Here is a 282-nt window from a genome sequence, read left to right as displayed (position 1 = left end):
GGCTCCGGCTCCGCGGCCGCGGGTTGGGCGCGATGAAGGAGGCGGTGGCCGCGGCGGCGCGAGGCACAGGCAGACTCTGCCACCGCCCCCTCCGCGGGTTCGAGTCTCCCCGGCTCCCTGCCGCTGCCCCTCGGACTTCCCGCCTCCGCTTCCCCTTCCGTCCACGCCCTCGGAGCGGCAGCACTTCCCGGAAAGTTGTGGGGTTTCGACTCTAAAGTTTTGGGGGCTCTGAGCTGAGGGTGCCTGCCGCTCCGCCTTCCTCCGCCGCCATTTACTGCGCCC

The sequence above is a fragment of the Trichechus manatus genome, unplaced genomic scaffold (genome assembly GCF_000243295.1).
Source record: "Trichechus manatus latirostris isolate Lorelei unplaced genomic scaffold, TriManLat1.0 scaffold00002, whole genome shotgun sequence".
NCBI classification, from domain to species: domain Eukaryota; kingdom Metazoa; phylum Chordata; class Mammalia; order Sirenia; family Trichechidae; genus Trichechus; species Trichechus manatus.
This window is presented reverse-complemented; position numbering follows the sequence as displayed.